The following is a 22,923-nucleotide window of genomic DNA, read 5'->3' on the forward strand; positions in this document are numbered from 1 at the left end:
CAGGCCTCCGGACTCAGAGCTGGTGCAACCCCATCTCCGCTGCCTCCCCCACTGCAGATCCAGCACGTGCTTCTGGTCTTCCAGGCCAGCTGCTTGGGGCCAGAGCTCCCTGAGCTTGCGGGGCCCTGACTCTGCCCTGACAGCTGGAGCTCAGGCAGGGTGCTCCAGGAAGGGGCCCCCTGGCTTTCGTAGCACTGACGAGGAGGGGAGGGCCCAGGCCCTGGGAGGTCCGTGTCCTGCCTCTTGGCCCTCACTCCTCAATACTGCTGATAGGAAGGGTGGCGGCAGGGTGCATTACAGACCGAGCCCCATCTTGTTCCCTTCTAACCGGGGACACCAGGCCAAGGGCTTGGGCAGAGGAAGCGCTCGTTTAGTTCAGGCCTGGTGCAAAGCATATATTTATGCTTTGGTTTTCTTCCAGCCCAACAGTGTCAGAAAATGCAATTCATTGTTTGTTTGTTTTAGGTAGTTCCTTTGTTTTTTCTTTCTTTCTTTTTTGTTATTTTCAGATACAGCCCTTGGATTAGATTTAGATTCTGGTGCAGTAGAGAAGGAGAATGGGGGTTTGGTTCCATGTGGAACTGTGCGAGTGAACGTCCATTCTGGTTCGCTGCAGGAACTGGAACAGAATGACATACTGGCCCCAGCGGAGCTTACTGAAGTTCTCCGAATCACGTAGCTCACAGTCTCCAGGCCGAAGGGTGTCCGTTCACCACAAGCCTCCATGGAGGAGGCCCTTAGAGCAGAAATCGGGTGCTTTGCTTGTGGGGCATCATGTGCAGCTCTAGGCTGGGGCCTGAGCACACAGGTGGCCTAGCTCCTCAAAAGTGGGGACCGAGTAGGGTGCAGTGGAGACAGCTAGCTGGAGGACACAGACCCGGTAAAGAACTGCAGTCAGACAACGGTCGGCCAGGCTCGTGGAGCTTCCCCTACGAGAGCTACCACGCAGTGGGTCTGGTGGGGTGGCCATGCAGGACAGCCTGAGGGAAGGTGTCTATCAGGAACATAATGACCACCCACAGGACAGTGGACAGTCCCAATCAGACTGACAGAGAGCAGTACATGGCCACTTAGAGACGGTCAGGACTAGCTCTGGAGTTTGTGGGGTTGGGGAGCAGTCCCTGCAGAGACCCTTGCAACCCAGGTGGCATTTGGGTTGGACCAGGTCAGGGGAGACGTTTGGTCTTGGAAAGTGTCACCTCTGCCACATCTTCCTTTTTTCCTTGCTATATTTTCATCCTTGCCCCAGGTCCATTCTAGTGGCTATAACAGCTTTTTGAAAGAAAAAATAAAAATAAAAAAGAAAGTCACTGCTCCCAAAACAAGTGCATTAGTTTTCTACTGCTGCCTAACAAGTTACTATTGCCTTGACAGCTTAGAAAGACATGCATCTATTATCTCCTGTTTCGGAGGGTCAGGAGCCCAGGTACGCTTAGCAGGGGCCTCTGCTCAGGGCCCCACAGGCTGCAAAGTACTGCTGCGCGCTGTCCTCCAGAGGGCTGGCTGGGGGAGAGCCTGCTTCCATGCTTGCTCAGGGTTTGGCGGAGCTCACTACCTGGTGGTCATGGGACAGAGGGCCACACTCCCTGCTGACTGTTGGCTGCCCTGAGCTCCTAGAGGCTACCTGCAGGTCCTTGCCATGCGGGTTTCTCCAATGTGGCCACTTACTGCATCAAGCCAGCAAGGGGGGAATCTGGAGTAAGTCTGCTAAGGAGAGAGAGTCCTACCTAACATAACGTAATGGCAGGAGTGACAGCCCGTCACCTCCGCCACATTCTGTTGGTGAGGGTCTAGGCACAGGTGCCATCCACACCGAGCGGGATGCCCTCACACAAAGGCGTGGGCAGCAGGAGTCAGGGACTGTGGGACATCTTAGAGTCTGTCCACCACAACAAGGCCAGGTCACCTCCTGGCTCTCAGCTCCTGTCTGGCCCCCACAGCTGCTGAGGTCAACAGCAGAACCTGACCACAGCCACAGCCTTTTGTCACATTCCTCCCGTCTTCTTTTGCTCTGCTCTGTCCGAAAGAGTGGCACACGGAGAGATCTGGGCCCTGAAGTCAGACAGCCCTGGGCACCGTTCTGGAGCCTCTCTTCCTCTGCTGTGTGACCTGGGCAAAGTAACCTCACTGAGCCTTGGTTTGCCCATCTGTAAAATGGGAATAGAAATAGTGCTTTCTCTTTAGGCCTTTAGAGCGATTAGAAAAAAATCAGAATAAACTATCTGGCACATTACTGATGCCAATAAACAGAAGCTATTGGAATTCCTAACCTGGAGGGGGCCTGGAGGGAGCCTGGTGGCCTTATTCCCTCTAAGCCCCTCCAGCTGGACTTACAGCTGCTAGAAGGTCAGATGGAAGCTGCAGACCCTGAAAGTCTCATTTCACCTCCAGAAGAAGAGGTGGTGAGGAAGAGTGACTGGGATACTTAGAAAGGACACCTCCCTATGTCATGGACTAATGGTGGCTCTTTTCGGTGTGCGGCCGCTTGACTTCTCTTGGCCTTAGTTCCTCCCTGCCCAGTGTGGAGCAGCATGTCTGGTTTATCGCCTGGCATATTCCACTGTGATCTTAAATTCAACATGAGGAGGTCCAACCGTCATCTTTCTCCCCAGAAGGCTTCTTTCTTTCTGTCATTGGTCTGGGCGCCCAACATGAAACCCAGTGTTGTTCTCAATTCCTCCTTCATCAACGGGGCCTCTGCTCCTTTGGCCTGGTCGGCTCCCAGGCCTTGGGAAGACTGCCTCTGATACTGGCCCAGGTCAGACCTTTGCTTCCATAGTCTCCCACGGTTATCTTTCTTCAGAGTCCACCCCACTCACTAATTTTCTCTTGTTCAAAACCTTCTGCATCCCTCCCCCACCCCCTTATTGCAACTTACCTAGCTCAGCATTCAAGGCTTTGCCATGGCCTCACCCTATTGCTCTAATTGCCTCCTCTCCTGCTTCCTATCTGCCTTCCGTGCATGACAGCCTCTGACCTCTGCAGTCCAGCACAGCGCCTCTTCCACCCCTGCAGTGCCTGTGACAGCTGGAAGTAAGTGGACTTGCGTGGTCCATTCAGACGGTACAGTAATCCCTTATTTCTACCCGGAGCCAGGGTCGGGGCCAACCCAAGGGGAAGAGGACTCAGTTTAGAGTCAAGGTCCAGACAAGCTAACCTCCCCCCTTCTTTCTTTCCTTCCTTCCAGGTTCCTTACTTCACCTCTGAACCCTGCTGCTCCTCTTGCTAGACATCTGCCATCGCCCAGAGTGGGGACGCATGGGGACCTGGGCCTGCTGGCTGTTAAAGGTCCTTGCTCTGGAGAAAGATCTGAGCATCAGGCTGGTGTGTGTGCACCTGCCTAAGCTGAATGAGGTTGCTCCCTTAGTTTCACTTAGGATTAACGGCGGTGACTGAGACTTACTTCCCTTCCAACATCTCCTCGAGGCTGACTCACCCAACTACAGACCCTCTTTCTGAGTGACTTCACGGGGCAGAGCTCCCTTCTTCACTCACATGCGCATGCACACGTGTGCTCACAGCCAGCACCCCGTCTGAGAAAGTACACATGTGTTCATGGGCATGTGTATGCACACTCTCGGCTGGGTTTATTACTTCTGAGCCCTGTTGGAAAATCGTGTGAGTGAGTCTCTGTTCAAATGAGAGCTCAGATCCTAGAACACAGATGAGCAGAGGCCAGTTCACTTTTTCTGTAATGTGGGGGGGGTGGGCAGCCTCTCCCCAAAACTACTGCTAACACAACAACTTACACTCAGGAGTGACTCGTGACTTCCCACGTGGTTTCACATGGGTCACCTCATTTAATCACTAAACCATGTCATTTCAAAGCTTCATTCTTGTTTTACAGATGAAGAAACTGAGACATGACAGGGTTGAGTCTCAGGTGTCCTGGGTCTAGTCAGACAGTGGCCCGGTCAAATACTGATCGAGGTCTGCTCCCTGGGTAGCAGGGGCCCTGACAGTGTGGCTGCCACCTCTCTTAGCCTGAGGTCCCTACTGGCTCTTGCCAGGGGCATTCTCCTGCCTCAGCACTGGGCTCAGTGGAAGCATGAGTTTCTTCTCCTAGCCTGGGTCCCTGCACCGGGTGTTGGTGCTGCCATCGTCCCCCACTCCCCACCTTGTTCATTAGAGTGGGTGTGACCATGTAATTTGCTATTCAAACCAGGGCCCTCTGAGGGTGTGCTGAGCCAATGAAACAATAGCAGGAGTAATCGCATCAGCAACAGGCAAGGTCAGGACCTGATCTGGGTGCAGTGGGCAGTGGTCAACTGCTGTGAACAAACCCATCATGGCTCATGTGCCCGTGAATTATGGAGCCTGGGAGCATCCCCAGCTTGGCCCCACCCCCTTGGAGACACGCTGATGAGGACTGGCAGTGCATAGCCCTCTAGCACAGGTCGAGGCCACACCAGGACACGGTCCTGCCCTGGATTCTGCATATGGTTACGGCAAAATGCTCTTTAACGCACCTACCATTCCCGCTCAGGGCTCAGCTTCCTGCACTGCCTGGTGCCTGGTTGTGGGGCAGCTCAGATGTCAGTTGTGGGGAGAACCACAGGTATTGAGCCCTTTTTGCTCTTGGCCTGGCGTCAAAGAACGTGCGAACTGGATAAACAAACCATGTACCATCAACTACCACCCAGCCTGAGCAAGGAAGGGAATCCTGACACCCGCTGCAGCACGGCCGCACCTTGAGGACGTCGTGCTAAGGGAAATAAGCCAGCCACCAAGGACAGTCGCTCTATGCCACCAAGTGGCAAAGGCCACCGCAGGTCCGCCTGTGCAGGGCGAAGGGAGCAGGAGCGGAGGGCTCAGCGCATCCTGATACAAGATCAGCAGCAGGGGCCAGAAAGCAAACCAACGGCTCCCCGTGAACAGTGGCATTGAGAGCCACGAGGGCAGCCTCCGTCTCTGCAGGCTGCCCAGCACGGGCCGGAGTCGGCGTGGGGTGGGGACGGGCGGGCAGGCAGCGGCACCCTGGCATCCTGGGCTCTGGGAGCTGGGAGGGGCACAGCCCTCATCTCATCCGACTCATCTGAAGACGGTGCGACCTGAGCCGGGTGCCGAGTGCTCGTTGTAACATGCACCTGCAGGGTGGGATCTGGCACAGGTCGTGCTGACTGGGACCCACTGGACACAGCAGGCCAGAGGGCAAGGCGTGTGGTCTTGGCAAGGTCTGGGTACCAGAACCGAGCAGGCCAAGTAACCTGGTGGGTTGGCCCTGGTACTGAGGGGTCTGCAGCGTGGGTGGTCTGAGAGAACCACACAGAGCTTCTCTGACCCTGGTGAGGCCAGGACTCGGATACTCTGGAGGAAGGGAGGGTACGAGCAGCCGGTGACAGCTGTCCCACAGCGCTATCCTTTCCACCCTCACGTTGTTTGGCTCTCGCTGCCTCAGTTTCCGTTGGTGTCTATGTGGTCCGGGTGATGGTGCTGACAAGGTGAGGCTCTCCTGAGCTTTGGGTCCCTCTCTGAAGCCTTTCCCAGCCATGTTCTTCCCCAGGCCGGACTGTTCCCAGGCCCCACGCAGCAAATGTCCGACCCTGTGACCTGCTGTGCACCTGTGGGTTTCCATCTTTATCCCCAGCTCCCAGGCCGTGGGCTCTTCTGGAGGCACCAGGCCTTACTGGCTTCTGGATCCCAACACAGGGCCCAGGGCCTGACCCAAAGCACAAGGGGCACCCATATCTCTGTGACTCAGTTTCCTTATCTGTAACTCTAACCAGCTATTTGGAGGATCAATTGAGGGAATCCATGGAAAACATCTAGCATGAGATCTGGCACACAGCACTAAAAACATTCAGTGATATGGAAAAAGGACCAAAAAAAAAAAAAAAAAAAAAAAAAAAAAAAAAAAAAAGAAAAGAAAAAGAAAAAGAAAAAACTCACGAACACAGACAATAGTGTGGTTTGCGGGGAGGGAGGGAGGTGCAGGAGGGTATGGGGGGATACGTGTGATGGACAAAGACTTGACTTGGGCTGAACACATAATACGGTGCATAGAGATGTGTTGCAGAATTGGGCATCTGAAACCTGTATAATCGTTAACCAGTGTCACCCCAATACATTCAATTAAAAAAAAAAGAGAGAAAAAGATCATGCCAGGCCTCAAGACCAACATCCATCCACTTGCTAATTTTCCCAGCTAGTTCTTTGCATTCAGTAGGTATTCAATGAATAATGGTTTGAATAAAAACAATAAAAATAAAAATGTTTGCTAATATAAAATGTAATTGTAAGTATAACCACCACCACCTGGTTTTAAAATGCAGCTGAACCCATGTGCCAGGAAGAGAAGGGAAGAGCAAAGGCCAGTTCACCTCCTTCCTGATGGGTCAGCACTCACTGGCCTTTGGGACAGTGTTTCCCGTCTCTAAGGGCGAGGCCATGCCAGGCCCGGGCTCCATGGGAAGCAGGCACATTGGCATGTAGCAGTGGGATAAACTGGGTGTGTGTGCAGTGGCGGAAGCACTTAGAGAAGGGAGGTTTACCACATGCGGGGAGGCCAAGCCCCTGGAACTCGGCCTCACCCTCCCTGCCCTCTCGGTCCCCAGGCCCAGCGGCTCTCTCAGTGGCACTCTCACTAAGGTTTCCCACTGTGGCCTCGCACAGCCCACCGGGCGGGCACTGCCCGTCTCCCTGGTTTATAGATCTAGAAACCCAGCTGGGGACCGAAAGGCCTTGCCTCAGGCGGACAGTCCAGGCCTGCTCTGGTGCTGGGACATCTCCCGCTGCCTCTTCCCCTGTCCTCTGTGAGTCCCAGGTCCCTGCCCAGAGACTGACACCCAGGGAAGGCCTGGGGTTTCCGAAGGTCAGGCGTCCCCTCTCCATCCCTTCCTCTGCCTCCAGAACTGTCAGGGCACTGAGACTCCCCTCACACGGCCTTGGGGCTGACAGTTGGCCATCGGCAGGGTCCTATCATTTCCTGCCCCCCCCCCCCCCGGCCCCCCGCCTCTCCCTCCAGCTGTTACTTCTGCTCTGTCCCTTCAGTTCCTCCTGTGGAATCAGCTAATCCCGCTGCCTAGATGAGAAATCGTTAATGAAAGGCGTTGACGGGGATTGGGTGGGACAGACCAGCCTGAGAAGTGCCCACCCCCCCCTGCAAACAAGCAGGTGTGAACGTGATGAACTGAGAGTCCCTACCTCTCAATCCCCTGGACGGTAGATTACACTGACACTGTGCCATGGGCCGTGGACTACACAGCGAGCAGCGGGGCACTGTGGACTGCTGAGAGGGAGTCTGAGCACTGCAAAGGTGCCTGCTAATGCAGGTTTGCCACATCCATAGGGGTTTTGGGGGTCCCCCAGGGCTCTGGACCCCAGGGGGTGTTCTGGGGGTAGGGGATAGATTACTCTCCCAGGGCCTCAGGCAATTGGCAGGATAGGGAGTGATCTAGAACAGAACACAAGTGTCACCATCTGGAATGCTCTCCCCTCACTCTGCCTCCACCAGCTGAGCTCCTGCTTGGCATGTCAGGACTTGGCAGGTGCATGCACGCCGCGGACTGTCACAGGGGCTAGGCACTAAGGATGTTCAGTCAGCACTGGACAGTGAAGGAAGCAACCAGAGGTTCAAACCTCACCCCATCCTCCTCAAATAAAATGGGGCTCCTTCCTCTGTGTGCTCGCGGTGTCTGGTACCGAATTAACTCAGAGCACGCGGGCCTCTGCTGGGCCCCTACCCTTGAGTGGGAGGGAGAGTGGGGAGAACCACAGTATTGAGCCCTTTTTGCTCTTGGCCTGACGTCAAAGAACGTGCGAACTGGATAAACAAACCGTGTGCCATCAACTACCACCAGCCTGAGCAAGAAAGGGAATCCTGACACCCGCTGCAGCATGGCCGCACCTTGAGGACGTCGTGCTAAGGGAAATAAGCCAGCCACCAAAGGACAGTCGCTCTATGGTACCACTTATAGCCGGTACCTAAGGTAGTCAGCTCAGAGAGGCAAAGTGGAACGGCGGTGACCTGGAGCTGGGGGGAGGGGGAAGCGGGAAGTTGTTGTTTAATAAACATAGGTTCCAATTCGCAAGGTGGAAAGGTCTGGACATGGATGGCTGCACAACAATATGAATGTACTTAACACCACGAAGCACTTAAACACAGTTAAAATGGTACATTTTATGGGTTTTTATGTTTTTTTGTTTTTACCATCACAACAACAAAAAAACTGTCATCTCTCAACAGTGACATACTCCTTAAGTCTGGGACACTGAGTTGGGGGTGTCAGAGGCTTTCTCTGCAGCAGGGCTGGGTGGGCACCTGTGTGAGGTGTCAGGTGGGCTGCTGGGTGCACCTGTCTGCTGGCTGTCATTTGGGAGTGTCACCGTGAGGAAACAGTAACAGGGCCTGCCTAGGAGAGCACCTCCCAGAGGTTCCAGACGTGCTGTAAGGAATGAGCAGGACTTATCTGGAGGAGTGTGTGTGTGTGTGTGTGTGTGTGTGTGTGTGCGCGCGCGCGCGCACATGCGCGCAAGCATGTACACCCCCCCCCCCCACGGCAGCCCACTGTGTCTCCTAGTCATGGGGTCATAAGAAGAATGGAGACTGAGGACAGTTAGGATGCTTGTCCCCGGAGAGAGATTTACCAGTAGGAGAAGGGGTTAATATTGACAAGCAATGAGTTAGGTGAGTAATACTTCAGCTTAAATTCAGAAACTGACGGAAAAAGAAAATAATATGCCCAGAGGCTGTCCATCAACTTAAGCAGGCTGCTGGTGCGAGCCTCTTGCCACTCAGGAGCGAGGTCCTGGGCCTGTGCTGGTCAATCCACGTGGGTGCTGGCCAGGACTTCCCTGGGGAACAAGGGGCTGTCCCTTTGCTCTGTGCTATGCTCATGAGGGGCAGGGGAGAAGTCAGCAACAGCACAGGGGACTGAGTTGGGGGAACTAAATCTATACCCGGGATTGCCACTCGAAGGTGGTGTCTTCTAAAAGTCACTAGTGTGGCCTGCTGGCTAGGGTGGTATGACTCCCTTAGTTGTGCCTCCCAGGGGACATAGTGCTAACAGCTCTGAGAGCCGGCACTTACCTCTAAGGGCATCAGGACGTTGGTCCTGGGGGAACTGGGCTGAGGATAATCTTGAGGACACTCTTGTGGGTGCTCTTAATCAATTAATGGGGACCCATGGAACCTCAGGCCTGGGCTGACTGGGAGCCAGGCAGCCACAGAAACCAAGTCTCAAGCCAGCGAGGGCCCCCAACAGCTCCCCCAGCCTGATGATTTCGTGGCTGACCTTACTCCTCTGGTCAGAGTGTGCATGGACCTACTATAGCAGGCTAATGATTCATTGATTTAATTAAGGTTTTCTATGTATTTTTAATGCATTGCCTGTGGCCTGAAAGGTCTGACCTTCCTTGTGGTTCTTTCAAAGACAGTTTAAGTTGGTTCCCCTGGGCCTGTGGTCAGAGGAGAGAGATGGCCTGTCCCAGCCCAGGTGAAAGGTGCTTTGGGGTCTTAGTGCCCGCCTCTTACCTCCGAGCCTCAGGGAGGCTTTACTTGCGTCCTCTGCATCTCTCTGTCCTGCCAAGAGGACAGGCAGCTTGCCAGACAGGGAGGAACAGGGAGTTGGGAGACTTCGGTCATACTCTAGAACAAGGCACTAAAGTGCTGTGTGACCCAAGATAAGAGTGGAACCTCTCTGAGCACTGGTTTCCTTATTTATGAAAAGAAGGAGGCAACCTAAAGTCAAAGAATCCTAATTCTGGGACAGGCCTTGCAGACCAGTCTTCCGTGTCCACTCAGTAGTCTGTGATTCCTGATGGCAAGTTCTTGCTCCTCAGAGCCATCTTCTTGCCCTTTCTGCCTTCTAGCGACTTGGCTGGTCGGCCCCCTTCCTCCTTGTGCCTCCTGCCCCTGTGGTGTTTTGTGGAGAGCTCACCAAGGTAAGCGGTATAATGTGGGTGAAGAAATGTGCATATATTTATGTTCCTCATATTTCGGAAGAGGAGACAGGCTCTACGAGATTCTGCCTCCCAGTGAGTTGCTGATGCAGCTACGACTAGAACTGGGGCTGGCCAGCTGATGTCTAAATCCTTCAAGGCCAAGCAAGGGCCCTTGTCCTTCTTGGCTGCTTCCCCCCTGGTGGGCTCAGGGCAATGGCTCCTACCTTTGTTTCCCTCAGGACCAGGGGTGGGTTGAGCTCAGACAAGAGCCCCTCAAGTCCCCACTCCAACCTCCTCCAATAAGAAGCTGGTGGTAGCTGCGACCTCATTTGCTTTTTTTATTTTGAATGGATGGAGGCTCAGGAAATGGCTCCAGTAAAACAGACTGCAGTTGAACCCACTTCCTACAATGTTAACCTGTTTACCTGGCACGGTTCACTCATAAAGGAGGGCACGTTCCTCATCTCATTTTATCTCACCGAGGCTGAGCGCTGCAGGGGTTACTATCTGGCCACATTCTCATTGCAGGTGAGGAAACTGAGGAAGGGCCGGAGTATAAGCAGGAACCCCTGCTGCTCACTGACAGCCCAGCATCTAGTAGCACATATGGCATAAAGCGGGTTGTTTAATAAACTGTTTATTAAGGGAATTGTTAACTAAATGAATACTAAAATTTGCTAAGCAAAGCATTTACCGCTTATTGAATGTTCTGAGTGATTACCGTGATTAACTGTAATGAGTCATTCCTTCCTCACGAACATCCCATTATTACCCCCATTACAGAGATGAGAATGGGAGGCACAGAGAGGTTAAGTAATGTCCCAGGGCCACACAGCAGTAAGCGACAGAGCTGGGATTTGAGTCCAGACAGTTGGGCTCCAGAATCCATGCTCTTAACCACCTTGCTACACCAGGTAAAGTCAAGAACAGCACTGTCAGTAGAACCTACTGTGATGCTGGGATGTCCTGTACCTGGGCTGTCCAAGATGGCAGCCACTAGTCACGTGTGTCTACTGAGCTCTAAAGATGTGGCTGATGTGATAAGGAACTGCCCACCATGGCAGGCAAAGCAGTGCATCCCATACTTTGTGTTGGGCTCTCAGGGTTCTGAATGATGGTCAAATGAATAGCCCAGGGGCTTGAGGCTAAAGAGACTCCTGTCTCAGAGGCCAGATTGCTCAACTGCCTTGTGAAGAAGAAAGCAAGATGGAGAGTAGTGAAGGGAGAGGTCATGGGATGCGCCAGTCAGGGGATATCGGCAGAACCAGGACCCCAGTCTCGGGTCTGGTCCACCACTAAAACCCAGGGCTATGCTTTCTCGTCTCTGCTCTTTCGGCTCCTCTTCCCTCTCTCCTTCATGGGGCAACAATACAGCTCAAGTTTCCCACATACAAGAAGAGAGGGACCCTGCCCATGGCTCTGACTCTGAGCTGTGGGACCCACAGCCCCATGGGCGAGGTTTATACCTGAACCCAGTCAACTCCTGGGAATGCAGACTGAGACTCTCCACTTTGGGGCTTGTCAATGGCAAAACCCTAATCCCTGTCAGGCACTTGGCTGGGAGGCTGCTGGCCCTGCTGTCAGCTGGTGTGCACAGGGAGCGCAGACTCATTTTAATATTGGCTGGAGCTAAACCTCATTAGAAAAGTAAATTTGCTGTAGCTGCAAAAAGAAAAGAAAAAAAAAAAAAAGCAGCAACCCACACACCCCTTCCAAAGCTAAATAGAAAACCTTGATTTTGGATTATTTGATGCTAATTGTTCCCGGCCCTGCTTCAGAGCCTGGAACACAGTAGGGGCTCAGTCAATATCTGTGGAAGTGAGAGGAATTTTGTGTGATCTCTGTCCACTTCGACCTCTTCCGGCGTGGATAAGAAGAGGCCACAGATCTAGAGTCCTTGCAAGTTGCATGGAGTTTTTTAGACAAGCATCGGCTAATAAATGGGATTCATTATATTCACCACCATTTAAACGTGAATGTTGTGGTTGCTGTTGTTCAGCAAGGGGACACTGCGAGTGTCCCTGAGACAGAGGCATGCCCCAGGTGTGCCTTAAGAAGGCCAGGCGTCTGGGGTTGTGGGGAATCAGATGGGGTGGGGTAGTGTGGGAAGTGGGGGAGCCTCCAGGGCTGGCCAGGGAATTGCTACTCTGAATTCTAGACCCATCCAGATTTTGGAGGAATATGGGGGAAGGTATACAAACTAAATATAAATACATTACATTAACACTCATTTAGCACTTCACCTAAAAACAGCCCGTTGGGAAGAGGGTTTGGCAATTTCCAGGCCTTAGGGAGGCCAGGACCTAGAGGCCTCAGATTTTCACCAAGTCCACTCAGCTGGTCCTTGGAGGAGCGAGGCATGGCCCTCGGCCTGGCTGAGAGCCAGTGCTCTGCACCGCCCTTCTTCCCTGCACCCTAACGCTCTTCAGCAGGGTCCCCAAAGCTCTTCTTGCCTGGAGGCCTGGGGTGTGCATGAAAGAGGGTTTTCTTTTCCTTCTCCCCAGATGCCGCGTCTGTTCAGAGTCCACACTCTTCCTCATCCCACTGTGTTGCAGGACCAGGAGAAGTAGGGGGCAGGGGCCAGGAGTTGGGAGGGGGCAGGGTTAGTGAGGGATGAGCCTGGGAGAGAAGGTCCCCTTGAAGATCCCTGATATCACACCCTGTCCCCTTTCTGCCTCCAGGGATCCCTCTGAATTACTCTTGCATTCATCAAAGCCACAGAAGAGTTTTCCTTCCGAGTCGACTGCTCCACCTAGAGTCTCTCTGTCCTGGAGGATGACTGCGGACACTGGGGACCTTGGAAAGGAGGGTGCTTGGGCCGATCCCACACGCACCACTGGGCGAGCCGGACATCACTTTTGGGCCCCCCCCCTGTTGTGCTGCTCTGTGAGGGTGCTTCTGTGTCTTTTGTCTGTTGTCTCACGCGGGCTCTTCTGCCTGTCTCAGACTCCCTCTGGTTCATTCTCTTCCTCAGTCCTGCCTCTCTTCTCCAGTTCTCAGCAGAGGGCAGCTCTTGGGCATCTCGGTGCCAGCTCACCCCTCTTTTCCAGCCAAGTTAACCCACCATTCTCCCCTGTTCAAGAGCCCGACTCCCTGTGACCTTACCCTACTGCATTCTCACACTTGCACAGCTCCCAACCTGCCTCACTACCCTGTGCTCCACACCCAGGAGAAGTACAGCCGACGTGGTCCTTTCACCCCTCAAAACGGCTGTGGCGAAGTCCCGCTCGAACCAGAGGCCTGAGGCAGGGAACTGGGCTAGCCCCACAGGCACTGTTCTCTGATACAGGCTCTAGGCTTGTCTCTGGAGCTGTCCCACTTGGTGGTTTGCCTGCACCAGATCGGTTAGTGCCTGCTCATCCAGAAACTTATATGAACATATTCAACCCAGTACATTTGCGCTTCCAACATGCCTGAACACGGAGTGAGCCCAGGCCTGTACGGGTCAGGTACAGAACCGGGCACAGCAAGCCGCATGGCTCCTGGGCTGTATAGGGCACAATTCCATTACCCCCGCCCCCACCTCATTCCACTGGCCCTAGCAAAGCTTCTTGCTCCAACCAAAAGGAGTAGAGAAAAATGGCATGCAGCCCCAGAGATGCTGGGAGTGCTGGGCATGGACGGGGCAGAGTGGAGAGTCTCTGAAGGGTCTTCGTTCCATATGAATAAAGGGAGACTCGATGTAAGTCCAGTGAGGTCAATGGTCAGCACTAAGCAGGTTCTGGGGGGAAATGTCTCTATCTCTGTGGTGGCTATTGGCAGAAGTAGGGAGACAGGAGACACAGAGACAAATCTTAGAAAACCCTGGAGTAACAGTCCTGTGAGGCCACAGTCCCCTCGGCCCCAGTCACTTAAGAAGCTGTGTGTCCCCTGTTTCCACACCCGCACACACAATAACTTCACGGTACTGTATGAGTGAGGATATCCCCATCCAACCAATCTTTTTAAAGAGTGCATGCCACACAACTCAAGCTCAGGGTTCCAAAGGGTACACCACCCAGACTGGTACTCATGCAGGTAGAGCTGCCCCCACCAGCATGGGGCTAGCATCTCTCAGCAAAGGCACTGGAAATCCTCAGAGTCACTCAGTTCTAGCTTCTACAAGAATGCATCTGAATAGTACATGGCTGAGTCCAGGCCAGGACAGGTGAGGAATAGGAAGGGGAAGCTAGTCAAGATCTTATTTATTTGTGGTGTGTGTGTGTGTGTGTGTGTGTGTGTGTGTGTTTCTTGACCTTAGCTGCTTGGTACCAGGCTGTCACCTCCTTTTCTGGGCACTGTTAGATCCTGTGGCTCCTTCTCCCTGTCTGCCTCACCTCTCAGCTTCCTTTTTGGAAGTTGTGTGCTCTGACTTTAAAGGAATCCTGACCTCAGGCATGAGCCCAGCTGCAGAGGAGTGGGTGATAAACTTGGTCATGCCTCCTGCCTCGTTGCTATACTGAAGGTCCCAAGGACCCTTTGCCACCCTTGCCACCTCTCAGTCTCTCTGCCTCCCCAGCAGAGCTGCAGAGCTTGGGTCCCCTGAGGAGTTCACTTGCCATGGTCTGGAGCCTCAGAGCCATTTGGGGTGACTGCTAGGGAGCAGGGGTGCAGCGGGGTTGCTAGCCCTGACTCATCTGGGCCACTAGGAACCACCTGCTGAGGCAGAAAGGGACAGGAAAGCTAAGAGCCTGGACCAGTTGTTAGAAGCGACTGAGAACCAGCTCTTCCCTTAATGCTGGGCTGAGGAAGGCAGACATCACCCAGGTTTTGTTTGGAAGCCCCTGGGCAGCAGGCAGCGGCTCCCAGCCCCAGCCTTTCCGGCCCCCTTTCCAGCTGTCCCCGCTGCGCGCACAACCACACACACAGACACACACAAACGCGCGCGCGCGCGCGCATACACCCGGGAGGACATGGCGTGGGTACTGATGGGGACGCATAAAGGGGCTCTGTGCGCTGCGGCGGCGCCCGCGGGGGCCGCGGGGGTCACTGACCTGAAGCTGAGAGTCTGGATCGTCCCCGGCGCGGTTCATTCCGGGCGGCCGCCCCTAAACCCCGGCGCCCCCAAGCTGCTGCCCTGGGCCACGCACGCCTCCCTCCCCGGGGGATCTCGGGTTGCGGGCCCCCGAGGGCCACTTCATAGCCGCGGGGTCCGAGCGCCCGCGCGCCCGCCCGCCACCCCGGCCCGGCCCCGCCGCCCGGCCCGGCTCCTCCTAGGCTCTGCGAGGCGGCGGCCGGAGCCTGGGAGCGCGCGGGAGGCGCGGGCAGGGAGCGCGGGGCGCGGGGCGCGGGGGCCGGGCGGGGAGGCGCGGGGCGGGACGCAGAGGGAGCCGGGACGCGCGGCCGGAGCAGAGCCGACCGGGCCGGCTCCGAGTCCCCTCCTCGGCGGCGGCTGCGCCGGTGCGGTCGCGGCTCTGACAGCGCCTCCTGCCCCGCCCCCTCCCCCACTCCCCGCCCCCGAGCGAGCGCAAGCTGCCGGCGGGACCCGCTGCTGATGGTCGGTACCAACCTCGCCAGCTAGGGCGGGGGGCGCGGGGAGGGAGGCCGGCAAGGACCCTCCTCCCGGGATTGGTACCACCTCCCTTCTTACCCCCCCAGCACCCTTCCCCGCGGAGGCGGCTTCAGCTTCGGGCGCGGAAGCAGGGGCTGCCGGCGGCGGCCGAACGCAGCGCGGGCCTTGGCTCTCGAGAGTTAAAGCTCGCCCGGCCCGCTGCCTGCACCCCCATCCCACCCCGCCTCCATCCTGGCTGTTCCTGGCGCCCAGCTTGGCAGCCTTTCTCAAAGGGTGATTGTTTCCGGGCTGGGTGGTTGGGGGGCGGTTCTCTGGGGCCGAGCAGCGCAGATGAGGAGCGGGGAGGGTGCGGCCTCTCCTTGGCTTCAGGCACCCCTCAATGGGAGAGGACTGGTGGGGGTGCAGATGGTACCTGCCAGGGTGCAGGGGTACCTGTGTGGAGTGGAGATAGGGTCCTCAGGTGCCAGCCTGTAGGGCAGCCCCACCTGTAGGCACTGCTGCATTGCCAAGGGCATGTCACGCTGCTGAGTGCCAGCCTCAGCCCACTCCCACAGTGCCCTGAACATTCCAGAGAGGAGGAAGGAGGCAATGCATGGGGTGGAGAGCGAGCTGGAAGGGGACAATGGAGAAGCGGAGATGGAGCAAAAGTGTACAGCAGGCTATCCAGGAATTTCCCAGGGCGCCTTAGGCAAAGGAGTCCTTGTTTGTCTCCTGCCTATGTGTGCAGAGTGGGCTGGGGGCTGTGTGACCATGAGTCTCCGTGTATGCACATGTGTGAGCATTTTTGTATGTATGGGCTGCAGATGTAGCCATCTATGGAGATACTTCCAAATGCTCTTTCGTCAAAGTTACCAGAGACTTAGAAGCTGTCCTCATATGTTTTAAGGGTTTGCACCCCCTGGTTGGTCCGTATCCTGGACACCTGTACTCGGAGGCCACCCTGTGTCTTCTTCACAGCCACATTGAAGGCCAGTTCCTGTAGCTGGGGTTCTGGCCCCGCTGACCTGGAGGATGTAAGTGCTTTTCAGTAGCTGAAACTCTCACAAGGTCTGATGCTTCCTTCCCTCACCCCGTGACCAGCTCTAGACCTGCTGTCGGGCAGTGCTGAATCAAAGCGGTACCACCAGGCAAAGTGTTTCTGTGGACTGTGTGCTGATGCTGAGAGTCACAGGACCCCTTCCCCTATCATCTTCTGTGCCCTGCTTAGTACCAAGCCGGACCCTGCTCTTTCCTGAGAGTAGCTTGAGTGTGTGTGGTGGCTGAGGGATGGAGGGTAGGGGCAGTGGCTTTAGAATCAGCCATTTTGGTAAAGACATTGAGGTCAGGAAGGAGCTGCAAGCACCCACACCATCCCACAGACATTTGACAATATAATTAATAATTACTGCCTCTAGGGACAGCTGTCCTTTCACTGCCTCTCCCAGTTTCTGTGTTTAATAGCTCTCGTTGCCAGTAAGGAAGTTCTTCCAAATCTGACCTGAGTACCTCCTGCTACAGTGCAGGACCATTTCCTCTTTCTCTTAAGGAAGCATGGATTACAGCAAGCCCTACTCTGTTTTTCCTTCCCCTAGTGGAATAACCCTTGCTCCTTCAGACTCTGCTAAGGGAGCCTTTCCTGAGCCCAGGCTTTTCTTGCCTCTACACTCTGCTCCCCACTAGGACTCCACACCACTGGAGGGAGGGGAAGGGCAGGTGCAGGAGCAGGAGAGGATAGGGAGCAGAGCCCTTGTTTGCATGGAGTATGAAATGCCTCCTTCTGCATCCAGTCCTAGTAAAAAAAATCACCAAATGGTAGGGCAGAAATGACCTTGAAGAGTTTCTAGGAGCAGCCCCTCATTTTATAAACAAGGAAACTGTGACCCACAGAGGGACCGTCAGCATTGTGTGGGGTATATGTGTAAGTGTATGAGAAGCTCACACTCATTTCTCTTTCGGGCCCCCCAGGACAGGGCACTGCCCCAATGGTGAGCTCAGGAAGACAATGAGGACACCAGAGTTTCAGGTGAATGCTGAAGGCACTCCTGTCCCATCACGGCTAGTCTCTTCAGTAATAATAAAACCAGGGCTTGGGCAAACGGTCTAGTCCTGTCCGGTCCTGACAGGCGGTGGCCAGTTGGACCCTCTCTGCAGGTGTTCTTGGGTGCTGTCCTTTTAGCCATTGAAAGGTTAACCAGATGGAACAAGAAGGGTGACAAGTTTTACCCTTACCATTCTTATAAGAACAATGGTGATAATAAAACACGGCTTGCAATTTAGCCCCAGCCTCTGTTTAGAAAGTTTTTTAATATTAATTTTTAAAGCCAACTTAAAACAATAATGTGGGATTAAAATTAACATGATAAAGCTCAGTGAAGATAGAACAGCCTGCCATTAGGTTTAGTGGGAAGTTTTGGCAACACCCCAAGTGTGTGAACGCAAACAAATACGCAAACAGCTATGTAGCCACAAAACATGCACCCAGAGGCAGGCGCACATGCAAACACAACCGTACCTGCCTACACCTTAGGTGTGCATAGACATGCATGTACACGTGTGTTCCTGCGCCCACCTGCATACATACAGAGATGCAAGTGCACATATACACCAGTCCCCACAAGGTGGTGGGCCATAGCTACTGCCTTCCTACCCCTTTCCTTTGTCTTCCCGTTGGCCTCTGCAGCTCTGAAATTCTTTCTTCCACGTACTGGATTTAGTGCATCCCTGTGGCTTAGCCCCTGCTGCAAACATCTGGAACAGCACTGGGTTTTCCTGAATGACTGATCTTGCCCTCCTCTCTTTTCCCCTGCCAGAAGTGAGCCCCTCTTCTCAGAGGCCCCCAAAGCCTAGCACCAAAGTGCTTAGTATGCAAAGAATACTTCCCTCTGGGACAAGCTGTTATGTGTTTATTGTGCAGTTAAGCAGGATGAAAACCCTGCCCCCACTCTAGTCCTGGACCAGCTCCTACAATCTGATTCCCAGAAGGGTCCCATAAAGCCATCATCTGCAATGCAAAACTCACACCACACCTGGGAGAGTCTGTAGGTTCCCCCCCTCATCACTGTGCCTTAATTTAATATGAATAACAATTAGTTTACTCTGATCAATTCATTGTTCCCCTTGTGGGTTCTCTCTGCCTCTGCCTCTTCAGCAGGAGCTTTAGTCTGCTTCTGATTTGTGATGATGCCTCCTTCCCTGACCAACCCTGACTTCTCAGCTCACCACCTCAGAGAGGGGGTCAGAACACTGCTGCCTGCCTGTCTGGGGCCTGTTTTAAGTAATTGTTAGGGCCTGTGTTTCTAGGGAGCCCCACCCCCACAATGCACAGCAGTGATTTTGCTGGTGTGAGTGTAAGGTCCAAGGGGACCCTTCTCCCCCACACAGCACGTGGGATTCTCTCTCACCAGAAAGTGGTGGGAGTGGAAGGGAGGAGGGCAGGACGAACTCCCCAGGGCCCCAGTCTTGCAGTGTGTGCCAGGCATGCATAAATTCTCCCCCAGTGCCTCTCACTGGGTGTGTGTACACATGCTGTTTTGGGTGGTTGAGCTCATGGCCCCTTCATTAGGAAGTTTCTGGTCAGAGCTTTGGATCTCAAATCTTCTTGCTTCTCCAAAACAAATGAGAAATGGTCCTTTGGTTACTAGGACCCCCAGCTGCCCCTCTGTCCCTCTCCATCCTTCTTCAGCAGAGCTAGAATTCTTCCTGAGCTAGAGGACTGAGCCTGCGCCTCGGCAATCTCTGCACCTGTGGGAAGGGCTCAGTTGCATTGCTTTACACCATGTAAGTGACATAATTTGTGTTTTGCGCTGTTTTTCCCGTGATGGAAGCATGAGATGTGATGAGGACAGAGCCTTGTGACTTGGTGCAGCACCTCCCTCTTACAAGTGTGGGACTATCCTCTGTCCTCTTAGAGATGTGAAAACAACCCAGATTGCTCCTTGACCTCCCCAACTACTCCCCAGAGCTCATTACCCCCAAGTCCCTCCAGAGCCCCTGACAACCTGGGACCATTGCAGAGCAAACCCTAGGGGCTCCCCCAGTTTCTTCCAGACTCTGCTCTGGCCCTGTTGCCTTCTTCCTGTAGCCTTTCCTGATTCCCAGAAACCCCCAGGAAGTGAATTGCCCTTCCTCTCAGTCCCATCGCGCTTTCTCTGAATTTCTCTGGAAGCTAATATTCACAGGTGCATGCTTTTATTAGTTCAGCTAATATTATATGCTTTTCATCAGCTCCTATTATGTGAGCTTCTGTTATATGCCAGGCACTGTGCTGGGCACAAGAGATGTAGCAGTAATAATGTTAATAATACATATAGCAGTAAATAACTGCAGTTAGAAAAGTTAACTTCAATTGGGCCCTTTATGTTCTAAGGTTTTATGTGCATTAACTAATTTCATGACATAAGATATTATTCATGAGTTACCTATAATGATACGGTTCCACTGTATAGGTCAGGAATCTGGAGCATAGTATTTAGGTAACTTAATCATGATCACAGGTTTAATAAGTGACAAAGTTGACATTTGATGCAGACAGTCTAGTTCCAGAACTCATGCTGTTGATGAGAATACCTCGGGGTTATATGCCAATGGGTGTAACAGGCCAGTGAACAAATGCATAAACACAGATGTTGAAAGAGATATAGAAGATATCAACAGGGTGCAGAGCTAGGGAGAGTCCTGGAGGGGCTTTTTACAGCGGAGGTCAGGGAAAACCTCTGTCACCAGGTCACAGTTGAGCCGCAACCTACAGGATGAGAAGGGCCAGCTGCGTGCTGAGTTGGAGAACAGAGGCCCTAGCTGAGGGAACAGCAATAGGCAAAGCTGGAAAAGCAGCAAAAGGCTCAATGTATTTGAGAAACAAAAGTGAGCCACTGAGGCTGGAGCGTGGAAAGCAAGGACAGAGCAGTGTGAAGTAAGAGGGGCCTTTTCAGAGTTTGAGGATTTGTGTGCATGACTGACCTCCGCACTAGCGTCTTCTGGAGAGGAGCTGGTCAATAAATATGATGGATGTAGTCTCTGAATTTCCTGCTTAGACTCCCCGCCACAGCCAGGGTGCTGGGCACGTATCTGAGACCTTTGATGTTAGCAGAGCTTCTGCAGAAGTTACTCCCTGCCCCGGAACCACTCTCTCTCTTTCTTTTTGAGATTGAAAGATGTAAAGAAGAAGCTAGGAGTTTTAAATGATTCTTTGATTTCATTAATTTATTCATTCATTCCACCACATTTCTAAGAGTCTATACCATGCCAGGAGCTCTTCTAGGTGCTGAAATAGAGAAATGGAAGATCAGGCTCCTGCTTGCAGTCTGGTGGTCCTTTCAAGCCTGGGGTTTCTGTGTTTAGGTTTCACCCATGCCTTTCCCCATGTGCCCTACTGGATTCTTCTGAAGCAAAGAAGAGCTGGGTAGACAGGTCGGTTGTCTGTGGGGAGGCAGAGACCTGGGCACGGGCTCCTGCACATGGCAGGAAGCAGGACAGGAGGAGGGTGGGCATGACCTTCAAGTGCTTTTTGTCATCACCCCAGATGCTGTGTATGATGACTTTTTGGGGGGTAGGAGAGAAAGATAAGAGTGTAACAGCTAAACTTCCAATTTAGTGTAGGCACATTACAAAATAAAAGTTTGTGTTAAAAGAACTCTTTTTTTTGTGCTCAGTATATAAGAGATAAATTTCTCTCCTGCCTTTGAAGATTCCTTAGTCCTGTACAATTTTCTCTCTCTCTCTCTTCTTCCTCCCTCCTTCCCTCTCTCCTTCCCTCCCTCCCTCCCTCCCTTCCCTTCCCTTCCCTTCCCTTCCCTTCCCTTCCCTTCCCTTCCCTTCCCTTCCCTTCCTCTTTCTTTCTTTCTTTCTTTCTTTCTTTCTTTCTTTCTTTCTTTCTTTCTTTCTTTCTTTCTTTTCTTTCTTGAGCCAAGTGGGTGACGAGGACACTCAGAGTTAGTAGACTTGACCATCTGCCTGCGTGTGGCCTAATCGATGTGTTCTGGCAGAATGGAAAAGAGAAAGCTCACGCTGAACACTCTCTGACAGCCTCATGGATCATTGGAAGCTGAAGGGGCTCAGGTCCATCTCCCTGTTGGCCTTATGAAGCAAGCAAGAGTCTGTCAAGATTTCTGGGAAGCGAGAAGGAGACATGGGCGTATGAACGGAAAGGGTGTTGAGTGTTGAAGACCAAGCTTCTCCTCAGAATTTGGGCAGTAATGATGGGGACAAGGCCACTTGAAAACCTTGACACTGCTCAGCAGCAGTCCTGCTGGTAATACCCAAAGATGGTAGTCCTGAGCTCTTGCCCTGATTAATTAACCCGCAGGCCAGTGTGGTTGCTTATCAGCTGCCATGCCCCAGAGATGGCTGCACCCAGGCCCGAAACTGGAAAAACTGCATTTTATCTGATGGTTACTTCCTGCCTGCATACATTCAGGGTCTCTGTAAGGGATCTGGTAATGTGCCCTCCCACAGCCTAGTGATATGATAAAGAGTTAGGGAGAGTTCTTATTAAGGCGCCCTCTGGGTTAGACCACACATGTAAAAGTTTTACTTTTCCAGTTCTCTTTTCTGTAAATGGATGGTCATTTTGGGCTTTCTGGTCTCTAATTCCTCATTCAGCAAAGCCAACACCTTAAATCCTCAGTAATGTAGGATTTGCAGTTTCATATATACATATCTATGTTTCAGCACCAAGGCCAGCGCCACTCGTGAGCAGCGTATGTTCTCGCATCTGGACATCAGCAGTAGCAGGGCTCTGGAAGTCCAGCTTGGGCTTGGCAGGAAGGCATCCTATTGTGGAAGCCAGGCTGACATTCACATAGAACCCTGTGTCTAGGCCCTGTAGCTCCGTGTCTTCGAAAAAGACAGGATCTTCTTTAAAGTGACAGCTGATAAAGCATCTGAATAAAAGCAGATAACTAGGGGAAGGTTGAAGAAGGTTAATAGGGCCCGTATTTAAAATGAGAGGATTGAATTAGGTCAAGGATGGCAAACCAATTTTATTTTGCATGCCAGTTTCAGTAAATTGCTTGTGGATGTGCGAAGTGCTGTGTGACATGTTCTGAAGCCACATCTGTGGCGAGCAGGACAGAGGGCCATGGCCCTTTAGTGATGTTGCCTTGAGTAGGTGGTAACACAGTGATGACCATTTCTGCTAACTAGGTGATAGCTGAGATCCTTTTAACTTGTAGGATTATATGCCTTTAAAAATTGGTGGTTTTGTATGTTCTCTTTTTTCAATTCTATATTTAAAAAATAGAATCTTATTTGTTTACTCATTCATCTGACATTTATTGAGTGCCTGCTAGGTGCCTGTTACTGGGAAATCCATTTTACTTAGTCTACCCTCAATGAGCTTACAGTCTAATTGTGGAAAGGGACAACTAAAGCGATACAATATAGTGGGATAAAGGCAGTGTTCTGCGGCAATTGATGGCATGTTCTTAATGTCGTGAAGGGATGATAAAGGCTTGGCACAATAGATCACCCAAATCACCCAAATCAGATCACAATGCTCTCTAAACACTAGCAGAATTTGAAAGTGAGTTTTCCACAACTTAGCTCTGAGGTCCAAAAGAGAGGTCCCAAAATCT

The 22,923-nt window shown here is 52.9% G+C and overlaps 1 protein-coding gene across 3 annotated transcripts in view; it reads right to left on the bottom strand.

Annotated features, from left to right (window-relative positions):
- B3GAT1 (beta-1,3-glucuronyltransferase 1) overlaps positions 1-15,197 on the bottom strand; it is a 30,640-nt gene extending 15,443 nt beyond the window's left edge. For 2 of the 3 annotated variants that reach the window (XM_066365282.1, XM_066365285.1), the window contains exon 1: positions 14,856-14,866. The gene's annotated coding sequence lies outside the window, so the exon portion shown is untranslated. Of the gene's footprint in view, positions 1-14,855 lie in introns of all 3 variants that reach the window. The other variant, XM_066365284.1, reaches the window with a different exon arrangement.
- Positions 15,198-22,923: the final 7,726 nt, after the last annotated feature.

Source organism: Saccopteryx leptura, chromosome 2, assembly GCF_036850995.1.
Source record: "Saccopteryx leptura isolate mSacLep1 chromosome 2, mSacLep1_pri_phased_curated, whole genome shotgun sequence".
In the NCBI taxonomy this organism is placed as follows: Eukaryota; Metazoa; Chordata; class Mammalia; order Chiroptera; family Emballonuridae; genus Saccopteryx; species Saccopteryx leptura.